Source organism: Callithrix jacchus, chromosome 16 (genome assembly GCF_049354715.1).
Source record: "Callithrix jacchus isolate 240 chromosome 16, calJac240_pri, whole genome shotgun sequence".
NCBI lineage: Eukaryota > Metazoa > Chordata > Mammalia > Primates > Cebidae > Callithrix > Callithrix jacchus.
Window position 1 is genome coordinate 45,096,364 of NC_133517.1, and position 16,715 is coordinate 45,113,078.

The 16,715-nt window shown below is 37.8% G+C and overlaps 3 pseudogenes; 2 read left to right on the forward strand and 1 right to left on the reverse strand.

The window, feature by feature from the left end:
- The first annotated feature begins 223 nt into the window (after positions 1–223).
- Positions 224–7,442, forward strand: LOC100393242 (inositol monophosphatase 1-like; annotated as a pseudogene).
- A 547-nt stretch (positions 7,443–7,989) lies between these two features.
- Positions 7,990–9,388, forward strand: LOC103788563 (magnesium transporter NIPA2 pseudogene; annotated as a pseudogene).
- A 1,007-nt stretch (positions 9,389–10,395) lies between these two features.
- Positions 10,396–10,861, reverse strand: LOC100393598 (calponin-2 pseudogene; annotated as a pseudogene).
- Positions 10,862–16,715: the final 5,854 nt, after the last annotated feature.

Sequence of the window (16,715 nt, forward strand, 5' to 3'; positions counted from 1 at the left end):
TATTTCTGCATTAGCAGTGAAGTAATCAGGTAAAAAATTTCTTTAATTGGTCTAGGAGTAAATCTTGGGGAAAAAATTGAACTCTGGAATAAGGCAGAGGGATAAATTGGAAATGAAAGTCTATTGCTAATTAAGATATTTTGGTGAAAAAGCTATTCTATAATTAAGACTTTTAGAGACTTCTAACTACTATGTGCTGACATGTGTTAAATATTTTCAGAAGATGGCTGATCCTTGGCAGAAATGCATGGATTATGCAGTAACCCTAGCAAGACAAGCTGGAGAGGTATGAAAAGCTTTGTCAGCCGTAATGTGATGTGTGTGAACAGTGTGTGGTTGCCTTATTAAATAAAACATGTATTTTGATCAGTCTGCATTTGTTTTCCTTTTACTAAACACTTTACAGTGAGTACTTGAATTTTATATCATTAAATGTCTTGTGATGACAGTTATGCAGCTAAAATAGCATGTTAGATTATATAATTCTGTACCTAAAAGGTCACAATTATTGCAGGCTTATGTTAGAGACATTTTTGTAAGAAATTCTTTAAGAATATCTTTAAGGAATGTCATTTAAAGTCAAATTGAATGTTTTAAACCATTTTTGTATTTTACCTTTTGTTCGATTTAAAATTACTTATGCTTTTCTATTTGTCTTCTAAAAATCCTTTTTAGATGGTTCGTGATGCTCTTAAAACTGAAATGAATGTTTTGCTGAAAAGTTCTCTGGTTGATCTGGTAACTGCTACTGACCAAAAAGTTGAAAAAAATGTTTATCTCGTCCATAAAGGAAAAGTATCCATCTCACAGGTATTTCCTATTTTCATTTCAAATGATAAAATGAAATCTAAGTTGGAGTCACTTCTACTAGGCAAACATTTTGATTTTAGACACAGAAATTGGCTTTAGTTAGTTCAAGCTGAAAAGGGATTTATGAGGGATTTATGTTGAGGGTGTGGGCTCCTTGGGCCAGAACCATGGGTGGGAGGTTCTGAATACTTTCTAACTTACCTTATATCATTGCCTCATTAGTTTAAGATTACAAATCCTGCTATTGGTATATACGAATGCTTGTGATTTTTTCACATTGATTTTGTATCCTGAGACTTTGCTGTAGTTGCTTATTATCTTAAGGAGATTTTGGGCCGAGACAATGGGGTCTTCTAAATATACAAACATGTGGTCTGCAAATAGACAACCATGGCATGTGTATACCTACGTAACAATCCTGCATAATCTGCACATGTACCCCAGAACTTAAAGTATAATAATTAAAAAAAGGATTAATCCTGCATAATCTGCACATGTACCCCAGAACTTAAAGTATAATAATTAAAAAAAAAGGATTAAATCCTAGGCAGGAATAAGAGGTTTCTAAGCTTAGGTGCTTTGCGCATGCTCCAGCTGACAGAAAGTAGGAAAGAGGAGTATTTGGATTCCTTCATAGTAAAAGGAATGGTTGGGTGCTGAGAAGCTAACGTGACAAACGTCCGCTGTTGGACTGATTTAAAAGTTCAAATTCATTCTCTGTATCGTAAACTTCTTTATATGGTAGAGTGGGAGTAGCTCTAGAAATCTGAGAGAAAGTCCTGAAATTAGGGCTCTTACAGGCACAGAAATTTAACAGAAACATTATTATCATCCTAAATTGTTAGCACTGTAATTCTGGACTTCTTCCTAGTCATGTTATTGGCCATTCCTGGTGTTTTTAGCTGTTGAGAAGAAAAAGTGTTTAAAGCCGTGACTAAGTATTTTTCTTCCAAATACAAAGATTTATAGCTAAGAGAAAAAGAGATAAATGAAGATGATGATAGTTATTATTAAGACAGTTCAGTTTTAAATGAAGAAAAATAATATAAAATAAAATAGGAAAGAAGAAAACCAGTGAATTCTAGAACGATTTATGGGATTTCCATAAGATTGAATCAGAAACAAGTTACCAAGCATAGTTCACACTCAAGGCAAGGGGTATTAGGTTTGCCTCTTGATGGGAGTAGTATTAGAGAGTGTCTGGACCTATTTTTTAAATCACGGCATTTCCTTAATGATTTCTCATCTGCCGCAAATCCTCTTGTCTAGGGTGTGTGTGTGCGTGTGTGTGTGTGTGCACGCATGCGCACGCACTGCACAAGTCTGTGCCATTACGTACTCTGGTATTACATTTTAGAATTTGTTTGTTTGTTTAGAGACAGAGTCTTGCTCTTTCACCCAGGCAGGATTGCAGTGGCATGATCTCAGCTCACTGCAACCTCCACCTCCTGGGTTCAAGCAATTCTCCTGTCTCAGCTTCCCAAGTAACTGGGACTACTGGTGTCCACCACCACACCCAGCTAATTTTTGTATTTTTAGTAGAGACGGGGTTTCACCATATTGATCAGGCTGGTCTTGAACTCCTGACCTCAGGTGATTCCCCTTCGCCTCAGCCTCCCAAAGTGCTGGGATTATAGGCATGAGCCACTATGCCTGGCCACATTTTAAAATTTTGAATTCGGTAATTTTTCACGACTTGGCTCTCAGTGAATAAATAAAGCTTCCCCCTCGCTGTTATCCTGTTATCAGGCTTTATAGGGACAAAGAAGCAACAATGGAAAAGTAGAGTGCAGACTTCTATTATATTTTATACAAAACTGTGTAGCTAAGGAAATGTCATGGTTTGGAAATTGTTGTTAATAGAATAGGAGTGTGTCCTTCTTGCTTTTAGTTTCATTGGTGAGGAATCTGTGGCAGCCAGGGAGAAAAGTGTCTTAACCGACAACCCCACATGGATCATTGACCCTATTGATGGAACAACTAACTTTGTACATAGGTATGTTTTAAACATTTTAATATAATTGCTGTTTGTATATTACCTGAATAGCCCTTTAGAGTACTCTGTGCAGGAACATACACATTATAGAGAATTATGTACTTTGTTTATGCATCTTTATTCTAACAAAGGGTATCTAAAGTGAGTAGAGCGAAAAGTATTATGCAGATTTCACACTGGATATGGAGGTGAAGAAATAATGATGGTGTGACCTTTCCTTGAGGAGTAGAGTACCCTGTTCACCTTCTTTTCTCACTCTTGGAGCCATGTAGAAATGGAAGCAAACAACCGTGCTTCTTTGAGATTGATGAAACTAACGAGGTCACTATTCAAGTCAGTATTGCTGCCAATACAGAATGAGTTCAGTCCAGGAGAGAAAACAGGGTTAAAAATTGGAGGGGTGTTAGGATCAACAGACTTGGACTTGCATTTTGTGTTTTTTAATTGACTTTGTGACTTTGACTTTGGTCAAGTTAGTTAATCTTTTTTAAGCCTCAGTTTTAAAAAAATTTGTAAAATAGCCATATTAATGTTACCTATCTAATAGAAGTGTTTATTGATGGGACTCTGTGAGTGGTCCATTCATGTAAGAACTTAGTAAGTTCTTGGCACAGTGTAAGTATAGGCCTGGCACAGAGTAAGTATATGAAATCACTAGAAGAAAACCTGATGGAATTGCCCATGTGAGTTAAACTGAGTAGCCAACTATGGTGGGATTCCATGTGTTACTTTTCAATTTTCTTTTTCTTTTTCTTATTTTGTTTAAGACAGGGTCACACTCTGTCATCCAGGCTGGAGTGCAGTGGCAAGATCATGGCTCACTGCAGCCTCAAACTCCTGGGCTGAAAGAATGCTCCTGCCTTAGCTTCCCAAGTAGCTGGAACTACAGGCACAAGCAACCACACCAAGCTAGTCTACTTACTTATTTTTGTAGAGATGGAGTCTCACTATGTTGCTCAGGCTGGTCTCAAACCCTGGCCTCAAGCAATTCTCCCATCTTGGCTTCCCAAAGTGCTGAGATTATAGGCTTGGGCCACTATACCCAGCCTATTAGTTACTTTTGAAGTTGCCATGAAGTTGTACACATCTGTACTATGTACAGAATCATTAAAATCTATAAAGTTTTATAGACTTTAGAACATGTATATGATAGTGTTATATCTTTTAAATGTGGAAGGATGCTTATGATATATTGTAAGAGAAGATTGTATGATACAATGTGTAGAGTTGGATTCTATTTTTGTTAAAATAAAAACTCACATATTTAGAGGTTTTTATTTTTAGTAGTTATGTTGACCGTATTTTGCCTTGATCTTGACTCTCTAGTGAGTCAGAAATTTCAACCTATGTATTCAAACTGTCATGCAACCATAAAAATAATGGTGAACAGTTTACTTTTCAGATGTGAAGTTCCAGGTGCGGTACTGGAGTAGAGACAAGTAACAGCAATTCTGTACAATGCAGAACCTGTGTCTACCAAGGCTCCAGGCTGCAGGAAAAATGATGAAAATGGACTCGTCTTAACAATTCACTTTAATTTTTTTAAATTTACTTTTACTTTTTGAAAAGATATTTTCACATAGTCATTAGCTTATGGGATTTGGTATTCAAAAGAAAGGAAATGGCATACAGTAGAAGGTACCCTTGCCACTTCTGTCCCCAGTTTCTTAGGATCCATCTCTCAGGTGGCCATTGCTATCTGTTTCTTATGAATCCTTTCAGAGATGTTTCATGTCTGTAGGAGTATCTTGTGTGAATGCATGTACGTATATATAATATGTCCCCTTCCTTCCTATTTACACAAAGAGTTGTATATAATATACAGTGTTCTGCATCTTAGATATTGTGGGAAGGAGGGATAAGACTGTTTATAGAAAGTTTATGAGTACTTACATGATGAAAAAATGCATTTTAGTGACTGTATTAACGATAACTTCTATCTTGGTAAATTTGCGTTTTGTCTTTTTTAAGATTTCCTTTTGTAGCTGTTTCGATTGGTTTTGTTGTAAATAAGAAGGTATGTTGTTTTAAATGCATAGTTGATTAAATGCCTTGCTTTCATTTTCTTAGAAAGAGTCAATGTATCTCCATAATAAATTCAGATTTGTCTTTACTTTCAATTCATATAACTGCATTATTTGGAATATAAGCTACAGGACTGTTAAAATGTTCATGATGCATTTCCATTGAAGAAAATTTAATGTTTTCTGAGAAGCAGGGATTGTAAGGAGGAAATGCACACAAGTAACTGAAAGACAGTTCAGTATTTAGCCACCATTATATGTACGATACAGTCAGATGGGATAGTTTATATGTGATCTAAAATGCTTCATGGAAAAGGTGGGATTTAAGTTGGGAAGGCTATAATAGGTATCAGTGAAAAGAGCCCTTTAAAGACCAAGAATTAGCAAGGGCGAATGTATGGTTTGAAAATAGAAAGTGTATTATGAAATTGACACATTACTGAATACTTGCATCAAAAGCCCAGTAGAGTAAAATCCATAGCTATTGCAGTTCCTTGCTGTTTGACTGTTTGTTTGGTTAAGCAGTAAAGATGTTTGCTATTATCTTACATCCCTGTCTTCAGGGAATTTTTGATAGGTTCGATCAACCTATACACAAAATGCTAAATAAATTTCTGAAAATAAAACACAAATTAGTAGAAATGGAGGCCTAACCTGAGGGTTGTAATAATTGTGAGAATGTCCAGAAGGAGCTAAGTGAGTATTCAGTATCTAATCAGCCCTGGGCTGTGTGCTGGTCCCGCCATTGAAGTCACAGCACAGCACAAAGTTGGATGTGTGAACAGGTAAAGATGATATGTGGTGGAACCATGACAAAAAATATTGTGGGAACACAGGATGTCACTAATTCTATAGAGAGTGGATTGGGAAAATCTTTATAACAGAAGGGGTCTTAGAAGTTGGTCATGTGAGTTGGCCCTTAGAAAATTAGGGCTTTGCCAAATGGGGGAAAATAAAAAGGAAAGTGTTTTAATCTGAAGAGCAGCTTGGAGAAGTTGAAGACCATGATGTGTGTGGGGAATGGTGAGATGTTCATGGAGAGGGAAGCACTGCAAGTGGCCGGGACAGAAGTTACTCTGGTCTTACTGTGAGGCATGGTGGCCAGTCTATGGAAGAAAATTTAGTTTCGGTTTCTAGGTAATTGAGAACCAGTAGAGAGTTTGAATTTGAAAATGAGAGATAATTCTAGCAATGTAGAGATTATACTGGGTGATTCTGAACTAAGCAGAGGCAGTGAGAAGAGCCAAGGAAATGCCAAAATTGGGATTTTTTTGTTTGTTTGTTTTGACTCAGTCTTGCTCTTCTCTGCCAGGCTGGAGTGCAATGGTGAGATCGTGGCTCACTGCAACCTCCGCCTCCTGGGTTCAAGTGATTCTCCTGCCTCAGCCTCCTGAATAGCTGGGATTACAGGCACCTGCCACCATGCCTGGCTAATTTTTGTATTTTTAGTAGACACAGAGTTTCACCATGTTGGCTAGGTTGGTCTCGAACTCCTGACCTCAGGTGATCTGCCCGCCTCAGCCTCCCAAAATGCTGAGATTACAGGTGTGAGCCACTGTGTCCAGCCTGGGATGTGTTTTTACAATTAAACTTGAAGGTTTGTGGGGAAACAATGGGAGGTGATCAGGAAATGAGTGATTTTGACCTCCTTGATAGAAATTCTGCAAGGCTAGGTTCTAAAGTATATGTGTTTATCTATGATTATGGAGTCAATGGGAGCCAAAATTATTGTGAGTTGCATTTGTGGACTGGAAAGGCCAACTTGTATGAATATGGAGACCTACAAGGGAAATGGAAGCAGTGGGAGGAGGAAGAAAATCCTGGGGTACCTGACTTTTCAGGGTGAGGCAGAGGTTCTAAAATAGTGACTCTAAGATGATCTGGTGAGTGAGGTAGAAAAGAAAGAGTAATTTTGGAAACATGCAGGTACTGAATTAAATACTAAATAAGTGTTGATGATGGCCAGCAGTCTCCAATTCTTCAGACAATACATTTGGTCAGGAAAGTTCATTAATATTCTCTGCGGGACTTTCAGAAGAATAAGTGACCAGGGCAGAAGCCAAATTGTAATGTATTAAGAGGAGCATAGGAGATGCAAAATGTAGACTACTCATTGGCAGTAAAGGTAAAAGGAGGGAATAACATTTTGAAAGTTTTATAAGGGAGGCAGAAACTTGGTGAGAAGGTATGAGAAGAAAAATTCAAGAGAAGAGAGAGCAATTAGTTGATGGAGCAGTTTTTCAGAGAATGTAAGAGAGGGTAGAAATCCTCACACAGGACACGTGTTCACCTTTGAAAATAGAATGCCTGGACAATAAGAGCAAAAGTCCATCTCTAAATATATGAATAAATTTTTAAAAAGTAATTTGGGGAAAAAAGTCAATTAAAGCTGGAATCACTTAAAATGATACACATACATTTTATATGAGCTGGATGATTGGTATTTGAAGTCTTCTTCCTCTGTGACAACTGTTGACCTTTAGGAGAAAGCTCAGGCAAAAATTAATGTGGAGAGTTTATTTGGGTCAAGGTTGAGGTCTGCAGCCCTGGACGCACTTTCAAGTTGCCTTGGAGAGTGTCACGGAGAACTAAAGAGAGGCTCAAGTTTTTAAAGAAAAAAGGATAAATCAGAAGAGGAGATTTCTAATGTTTTTCAGGAGTTCTCTTTGGTTTACTGATATCACATTAATTAGTTATTGGCTATACATTGTTGAACTATAGAGCATATGGCATTTTATGGTTACTTGGCATCAGTTAATCTAGAGCCTGCATAGTAAGTGGCTTCAAGAGGCAATTATTTAGCTCAAGGGGAGTGAGACTGACTACTGGTGTAATTTAAATGTCCCTCTGAGCCTGGTAATTTAAAGGGGTTGGTATTCCACAGATAAAAAGTATTTTTTTTTCTTCTTTCTCACAGATGATTGAAGTTTCAAGTTACCTTTCTTCCATAAACTACATCCAACATTTGCACTTTTGAGATTCTTTTAAGTTCAGCAAGAACTTAAAGATACTTGCAAAGCAATCTGAGTTCAGAATCTTCCTAGATTTTTATTTAATTTTTATCCTCAAGCACTTCATTTGAGAGCAGAGTTGTAGGCCATTTTCTTTTTATTGAATCCTAAGATCCCAAAGATTGGATGAGGCATCCTAGTTTTTGAGATGTTAACATGTGAAAAAATATGCATCTTAGAACTGAAGGAGGCAGGGCCAGAGGTCCTGGGGCAGATTCTCCTTTGGCGTTCCTGCTTGGAGGAGGAAGCTGCACAAGGCTGTCGCAGGGAATGCTCGCACCTCCCACCAATGGCCAGCGCTGGTCCTGGCAGTCTGTTTGCAGGTGTGAGCCATGGTACCCAGTGCCAGATCACGGAAAGAAAGCTGGGAGGCTGGCCTGTGGACTGGGGTGAGGTCACTGCTCTTTCCTTTCAGGCTGGAGCTACTGTGCCAGGGCTTAAAACTTTAAATGGGAAGAAAGGGTTAATATTTATGAGAAAAGAGAGGGTAAATCATACCTAGCCTCCTCTAGCCTTTTTTTTCATAAGAGACCAAATTAAACTTACTCTCCCAGCTGTGATTGTCCTTCAGTTACAGAGAGTGAGAGCAGAGCAAGACCATGTCTGACATAGCAAAGCAACTCATTTCTTCAAGGACATTCACACTGATGTCCTATTTTCAAACTACTGGAAAACTGCATTATTCTGCCTCCAGTACTGGCAGTTTCTCTGTTCTGTGATCGATGTGGTTCACAGGAACTTTTTAGGTAAGAAAATGAGCCAGGGGTGTGGAAATACGACTTTTATATTGGTCTGGGATTGGCTATGAGCGCCAGCATTTTCATTGAAGGAAGTTTGATTTGGGGCAGGAAAAAGGATTCTGCGATTTGCCATAGAAGGCACCAGGAGACCAGGTCAAGGTGGCCACGCAAATCCTAAAGAATGATTGTAGTAGGCTGGACTGCTGTCAACGGGAGTTGGCGAGGTGGCCAACTTACCTGCATGTGGGTTTGCACCGGCCACACTGGTGACTTCACCAAGACCTCTCAGCATTCTAGTAAGTGCCATTCTTTCTTCATACTTTCTAAAAAAAGATAGAATCTTTATGGGAAAATTGGTTGTTTGGCAAGTATTTGAGGATCTACAGTTATGATCACTCATCCTCCAAACAAAGAGGATATCGAAACTAACTAAAATATCTCACAGCTAGGTGATCCAGGTTTCATGGACTTTGCAACACTTGTGATCATAATGGCCATGATATTAATCTTCCTGTTGGGTCCCCACCATGGACAATAATCTTGTGTATGTAACAATCTGCTCTGTCTTCGGCACATTTTCAGTCTCCTGGGTTAAGAGCCTAGGCAGTGCTGTCAGAGAGCTGTTTGCTGGAAAGCCTGCACTGCCCCATCCCCTCCCGTATTCTGCTGCTAAGCTTCATCACTTGTGCAAACACATAGATTAGTTACTTAAATTGGGCCCTGGATATACTGGACACTTCCATCATGACTCCAATATATTACATATTCTTTACCACCTATCTGTTTTTAAGTAATATGAATAGGTAATATCCAATATATTATATATTTTTTACCACCTATCCTTCACCATTCTATCTGTTTTTAAAGTTGTTCAGCTATTTTTTTTCTTACAGAGGTTTTATTGCATTTGGTCCACAATTGTATTTCACATTATTTCATGGAGCAGGGCACTGGGTGGGGGGTCCCTGTAAAGTACTTGGCGGGGTGTGTAGCAGGCAGAGATGGAGCAGTATAGCTGTCAGGCCTCGAAGGGAAGAAAGAGGCCTAGGGGCTCCTTAAAACCTACTGAGAGGCTGGGTATGGTGGCTCATACCTAAAATCTAAGCACTTGGGGAGGCCAAGGCCGGTGGATCATCTGAGGCCAGGAATTCGAGACCAGCCTGGCCACCATAGCGAAACCTGTCTCTACTAAAAATACAAAAATTCGCCAGGCGTGGTGGAGCACCTGCAGTCCCAGATACTTGGAGGCTGAGGCAGGAGAATTCCTTGAACCTAGGAGGTGAAGGTGCAGTGAGCCAAGATGACTCCACTACACTCCAGCCTGGGCAACAACAACAACTAAAAAAACCTACTGAGGCCACCGTTGGGGGTGCTTAGCATGGAGACAAGGTCAGGCCTAGCCCCAACAACTTGGAATTCCACTTCCTTGTACAGGCCTCACTTTCCCCACCGGGCCCCAGGGCAGGTCTGAGGGTCTGAGATCTCTTGTTGGTCTGAGGGTCCTAGGGAGATCCAGCCACTTGGGAGGCTGAGATATATAGCATTGTGGCCAAGCCCCCTTTCCCAGGAGACTCATTTCCCAGCACTCTCTCCACTGTCCCCACCCATTCCTCGGGGGGAAAAAAATGTATATTTCTTTTGTTAATACTTCCTGAAACTTTTGCGGGTACAGAAACCACAAACTGATCTGGTAACAAAAGGGGGAAGAGGTAAGGCAAACAAAACCCTTTGGGGACCAGTTCCCTCCAAGCCCAGGTCTTTCTCTCCAGCTCAGCTCAGCCCACAGCCTGGACGTGCCAGCAGGAACCCTCACCCTACATGGTGGCATCATTGAAGTTCTGCTTCTGCTTTTCCAAGTACTTGGTGCAATGTCCACCGTGCTCTGCAGCCCCTTAGTCTTGGCGTTCCCTGCCAGTGCAAGAAGAGACATCTCACCTGCATCACGTTCCCACCTTCAAACAGGTCATTGACCTCAAACAGGTCAACGGGGTTCATGCTGTAGCTGACCATGGCCTTGATGAAGTTGGAGAGGTTTTCTAGCTGGTGCCAGTTCTGCATGGAGTGATTGATCTTGGGGAATGAGCCCAGCTGTAGCTTGTTCATGAGTGTGTATAAGATAATCCTGTCCTTCAGGCACTTTTGGAAGTCAGGACCCATGGAGTGGCTGGCGAGTCCCTAGATCCAACTGCAGAGCTCTGCCTCCTTCTGGGGGTCATATTTGGAAAGGAGCCAATTATTGACCTCGGCGGAGGGGCTCTTGTTGAACTGCCTGGAGCTCATCAGGACTGGATGGTTAGCTATTGTTTTTCAAGGAGTGGCAAGATATGCTCATTGATGATGTCATTGGTACTTTTGAGTGGCTTTACAATAATAATGGTGGAGATATTGTTCCATGCCTTTAAAGGTGTCAGCTTTAGTTTAGCAAGTCTACCTGTGTCTCTTTGAAAGACAAAAAAAGCAGTGAATGGCAGTCTCTCTAATATGTAAGACGTTCTTAATAATGAAAAAATCTTAACCTGTGGAATCAAACAACACAGTGAAAATATTTCCTGAAGAAATGGAATTCTGACAGATTTTTAAGAAAGATGTAATTAAAAGGTTAACCTGTAATTCTGTTATAAAGTGAATTTGAATATCAGAATGTGTCTGAAAAAAACACTGTTCTCAAATAATAATCTTTAAAGACAATCTTCTTAAAGGTTTCACTAATTTGAACTAAGAAATTACTTTTTAAAAATTTAAACGATGGTAGGTCACTAAACTGACCTCAGTGCATGACTAATTTCTATTAACATTGTATTATTGTAGAGGTATTTTACATTTTGAATCCTTCTCTAAAATCTAAAACTGTCTAAAATGACAGTTTTAAGTCTATGGAAATGCTTTATTTTTTCATTAGTGATGAAAATCTGAAATGTACATTTATTTGTCATCCCCACTCCATTAATCCCTGACCATATCAGGCTTTTTGACTTAAAAAAAGAAAAACAAAATTATCCTGTGATTTACCTTACCTATTATAATAAAATATAATATGATGATGTTTTATATAAAATTATAATAGAATATATATTTATATATAAATATAATCTATATAAAATAGGTAAGGTAAATCACAAGCTAACAGAAATAGGTATGAACCAGAGGAATGTAATAGCTTTCATAGAAACAACTCTTTTCCTTTGCATAATCATGCTTCACTTTACAGAGTATTAAATTATATAACTATTAAAAGTAGTACAACAAAAAGAATAAAATACCTAGGAATACAGCTGTCAAGGGAAGGGAAGGACCCCTTCAAAGAGAACTACAAACCACTGCTCAAGGAAATCAGAGAGGACACAAACAAATGGAAAAACATTCCATGCTCATGGATAGGAAGAATCAATATCATTAAAATGACCATACTGCCCAAAGTAATTTATAGATTCAATGCTATTCCCATGAAACTACCATTGACATTCTTCACAGATTTGGAAGAAACTATTTTAAAATTCACATGGAACCAAAAAAGGGCATATATAGCCAAGACAATCCTAAGCAAAAAGAATAAAGCTAAAGGCATCATGCTGCTGGACTTCAAATTATACTAGAAGTCTACAATAACCAAAACGATATGGCACTGGTACAAACAGACACATAGACCAATGGAACAGAATAAAGAACTCAGAACTAAGACTGCACATCTACAACCAGCTGATCTTCAACAACCCTGACAAAAACAAGCAATGGGGAAAGGATTCCCTATTTAATAAAAGCTGGGCAAACTGGCTAGCCATATGTAGAAAATTGAAGCTAGATCCCTTATGCCTTATACAAAAATTGACTCCAGATGGATTAAAGACAAATGTAAATACCAAAACTGTAAAAATCCTAGAAGAAAATCTAGGTAATACCATTCAGAACAAGGCACAGGCAAAGATTTCATGACAAAGTCGTCAAAAGCAATTGCAACAGAAGCAAAATGGGATCTAATTAAACTAAAGAGCTTCTGCACAGTAAAAGAAACTATCATCAGAGCGCACAGGTAGCCTACAGAGTAAGACAAAGTTTTTGCAATCTATCCATCTGAAAAAGGTCTAATATTCAGCATCTACAAGGAACTTAAACAAATTTACAAGAATAAAACAACCCCATGAAAAAGTGGGAAAAGGACATAGACACTTCTCAAAAAAGACATTCATGAGGCCTATAAACAGTGAAAAAGTCACAACATTACTATTAAAGAAATGTAAATCAAAACCACAGTGAGATCCCATTCATACTAGTCAGAATGGCAATTATTAAAAAGTCAAGAAATAGCAGATGCTGGCAAGGTTGTGGAGAAATTGGAATGCTTTTACATTGTTGGTGGGAATGTTAATTAGTTCAACCATTGTGGAAGACAGTGTGATGATTCCTCAATGACCAAGAACCAGAAATACCATTTGACCCTGCAATCTCATTACTGGGTATATACTCAAAGGAATATAAATTATTCTATTACAAAGATACATGCACATCTATGTTCACTGCAGCACTATTCACCATAACCAAGACATGGAATCAACTCAAATGCCCTTCAATGATAGACTGAATAAAGAAAATGTGGTATGTATACACTATGGAATACTATGCAGGCATAAAAAGGAATGAGATCATGTCCTTTGTAGGGACATGGATAGAGCTGGAAGCCATTATATCAGCAAACTTATGCAGGAACAGAAAACCAAACATCGCATGTTCTCACTTGTAAATGGGAGCTGAACAATGAGAACACGGGGACACAGGGAGGGGAACAACACACACCATCGGGGGGTGAGGTTGGGGGAGGAAGACCATCAGGAAAAATAGTTAATGCATGCTGGGCTTAATAACCTAGATGACGGGTTGATAGGTGCAGCAAACCACCATGGCACACGTTTACCTATGTAACAAACCTTCACATCCTGCACATGTACTCTGGAACTTAAAATTAAGTTTAATTTTAAAAAGTAGTACAACAGTTACAAAATGCTCAGGACAACACCTGGTGAACATACATTTTGTCTGATGGGAGAAGGTGAAGCGTGAGGTGTTGAGTGTGTCCTGAGCTTCAGCCAGGATGTTTCAGAGGAAAATCGAAAAGCCCTGGATAATATGTCTGCCTTGTAAATGGGTATCAGAGAAGTGCTACCATGTAATTTCGACTTTTGTTTTCTTTCAAATCTACATACAAACTTCCTCTTGAATTTAGTTTCTAACTTGTACTTTTTTTGTGTTTAAGATATTTGCTTGTTTCTCACTATACGTATCATGCCTGCAGGCAAATTAGTTCTATTCTGTACTTTTGGGAAAATGGTCTAAGGAGCTGAACACTTTTTGATGCTTATTAAGAGCTGACTTGGAAATAATAAGTGTATCAGTTTTAATATTTAAAAACTTAGAAATGAATTTGATAAAACCGGCAAGAGGGATAAAAATGTTATATTTTCTTCTGAATAAAAGTGTCATTTTTTTTGGAATTCTAATTATTAAAATCTAGTGATTATTTAAAACATTTCCTTTTCAGATGTTACCAAATCACTCTTGGTGACCAAGCTGGACCACTGCAGAACCCCAGAAATTATAAGAACTATTCTTTTCAATATGGAGAAACTTTCCTGCATTTCCATCCATGGGTAAGCTCTTTTCATTTTCCACCTAAAGTTCTAGATCATTTAACATTTTAAAATAATACATATTCTTTTAGAAATGAAATATTTATTAATAGAAATGAGATTAGTACCATAATTCTAATTTTGTAATGTAGTTTTGAAATGTTTCCTTTGAAAATAATTTCAAACATAAAAAAGTTGTGGAAATAAAATAGTACAAAGAGCAATTGCCTTTTTTTCTTGATTTGCCTATTGTGAATATTTTACTCCATTTGCTTTATCATTTATTCTTTCTTGTCCTCTCTTTATATGTGTGTGAGTGAGTGTACAGAGACATTTTTTTTCTCCTAATCATTTTTAGGGTATGGTATATATACCATGGCTCTTTAAGAATAGGAATTTATTTATTTATTTATTTATTTATTTATTTATTTATTTATTTATTTATTTATGAGATGGAGTTTTGCCCTTGATGTCCAGGCTGGAGTGCAATTACATGATCTTGGCTCACTGCAACGCCCACCTCCTGGGTTCAAGAATTTTTTTTTTCTATAACAATAGTACAATTGACCTCACAAACTTACTTTTTGTCTAATCTGCCATCCATATTCGGTCTTGTCAGTTTTGTCAGTAGATCTAATAATGTCTTTTATACCATTTGCCTTCCACTGGTGCAGGATTCAGTTTAGGGTCGGCGTTACATTTAGATGTCATGTTTCTTTAGTCCACTTTTATCTGGAACATTTCCATAGCCTAAGAAATTACTCATTTCCTTTAAGTTTTCAAATTATTTGCATAGAGGTCTGCAAGGTAGAATTTTATAAACAATTTCTGGCTTCTCCCTATCAATAATTGTTTCCCCCTTGCACTTCTTATTTTGTGTATTTGTGCTTTTTTACTTTGTTCACGTTTTTAGTCTCGTTATATAGTGGTTTATTGGTTTTATTTTTTCAAAACCAGGATTTTGATTTATGTACTGTTTTTCTCTTTTCTACCTTATTGTTTTCATCCTTGTACTTTCTTTTTGTTCATTTTGTTTTCTTTTTTCCCTTTTGTAGAAAATATTAGGTTTTAGGCTATGAAATTTTATCTGATCACTGCTTTTAATGTCTTCCATACATTCAGGTATTTATTGTTTTCATTATAATAAGTATATTTCATGACTTCTATAATTTGTTGTAGCTCCTGTATCACCCAAGAGTTGAATTCTTAACTTTTCACAAAAAGAGGTTGTCTCAGTCTGTTTTCTGATTCTTATAACAGAATACCTGAAACTGGGTAATGTGTAAAGAAAAAGAATTTATTTCTGAGAAGTTGAAGGTCGAGGGGCTGCATTAGGTAAGGGCCTTCTTTCTGGTGAGGACTCTTTGTAGAGTTCTGAGGTAGCTCAGGGCATCACATGGCAGGAAGGCAGAGTGTGGGTGCTCAGGTCTCTCTTCCTGTTCTTATAAAGATGTATTACCATGATAACACAATATGTCATATTCCCATAATAACTCAATGAACTACTAATTCATGAATGGATTAATCCATTCACAAAGGCAGAGCCCATGTAACCCAATCTTCTCTTAAAGGCCCCACCTCTCAATACTGCTACTGGAGATTAAATTTCAACATAACCTTCGGAGGATATGAACACCCAAACCCTAGCATTCACCCCTGACCCCGGAACTCATGTCTTCTCACATACAAATTCATTCTTTCCGTTACCATGATCCTGAAGTCTTAACTAATAGTTTTACAAGGATATCTTAGAATTGCTTATTCTGTATCAATTTTCTATTTAGTGTGTAGGTACATATCTTCTTTACTTATGGAAAATTTTATTGAGATATAGTTTTAAATATTACTGTACTTTGGTTATCATTTTCTTCTTCAGAGACACCAGTACAAATATTCCATCTCCTTGTGTCTTCCTGATTTCCTTTAAGTTCTTTTTGCATCTGTCCCCTTTGGGCACCTTGTAATTTATTCTTCATTTTCTTCCCATTTCTTTCCTGAGTTCACTTATCTTTTTTTTTTAATTTAATTTTTAGGTTCATTTCTGCTATTGGTCTCTGTATTTCTGACCTAACAATTTTTTTTCATATTCACAGCCAGAAGTATTTGTTTGAGGATATTTAATTCAGATTGTATTGATTTTTCAGATTTCTTCTGCTTCATTGTTTTTGTGTTGTTGTTGTAAAAGATAGAATGCTGTTTTTTATTTCCTATTGATGTGTTATAGCAGCAATTTAAAAAAATTTTTATTTTACTTTAAGTTCTGGGTTACGTGTGCTGAATGTGCAGTTTTGTCACGTAGGTATACCTGTGCCATGGTGGTTTGCTGCACCTATCAACCCATCATCTAGGTTTTAAGCCCTGCATGCATTAGCTATTTGTCCTAATGCTTTCCCTCCCCTTGCCACCATCCCCTCATAGGCCCTGGTGTGTGATGTTCCCCTCCCTGCATCCATGTGTTCTCATGGTTCACATTGTTGGTTTTCTTGAGAGACTTCTGAACAAAAAGAAACCCATTT